The following is an 868-nucleotide window of genomic DNA, read 5'->3' as shown; positions in this document are numbered from 1 at the left end:
TGAGCACTCACTAAGTATGAGGAACCCAAAAGAATCTAGTGAGGCAGACAGACACACAAGTATTTGCATTGTCAAACACAAGTAGCATGTTCCGAGAACACGCAGGAAACACTCATGCATTCTGACTGATGAGAGGAAAAAGCCTCTAGGATGGGGGTGCCATTTGACTTGGGCTTAGAGAGATGGGTAGGAAATTGCTGGGGAAACAGAAGGGGTTTCTGGCAGTTGAAGAAGCTGGGCAGGCTTAGAGCACAAAGCTGGAGGAAAGGATCCACAGGGGACTAAAGTGTCCCAGATCTCAGCCTTATTCTTTATCCAATGGCACCTCCATCTCCAAATCCTTAGGGTCATGTTTTGGTTTCGTGTTTTTGTTTTTGCTTTTTTTCAGAGAAGGGGTCTTGTTCTATCATCCAGGCTGCCAAGTGCAGTGGTGCAACCATAGCTCACTGCAGCCTCAAACTCCTGGGCGCAAGCAGTCTTCCCACTAGCCTCTTGAGTAGCTAGGACCACAGGTACATCCCGCCAAGATTGGCTAGTTTTTTTATTTTTATTTTTGTAGAGACGGGGTTGCTATCTTACCCAGGCTGGTCTCAAACTCCTAGATGCAAGCAATCTTCTTGCCTTGGCCTCCCAAAGCATTGGGATTAGAGGTGTGAGCCACTGAGCCGGCTCTAGGATCTTGTTTTGATAGTTTCTGCCCCTCTCTTCTCATAGACAAGCATTTTTCAAGTCTTGCTTTTTTATACTTAAGTTTCATATAGTTATAACAATAGCAATAAACATAATTCAAAAATAATAGCAATAGTAACTACCATTTAGGGAGTTAGTATTAAGCTTTTTACCTAAATTACCTTCTTTATCCTTACAG

This window comes from Mandrillus leucophaeus, unplaced genomic scaffold (assembly GCF_000951045.1).
Source record: "Mandrillus leucophaeus isolate KB7577 unplaced genomic scaffold, Mleu.le_1.0 Scaffold108, whole genome shotgun sequence".
NCBI classification, from domain to species: Eukaryota; Metazoa; Chordata; class Mammalia; order Primates; family Cercopithecidae; genus Mandrillus; species Mandrillus leucophaeus.
The sequence above is the reverse complement of the archived record's forward strand: the minus strand, read 5'-3'. Positions refer to the sequence as shown.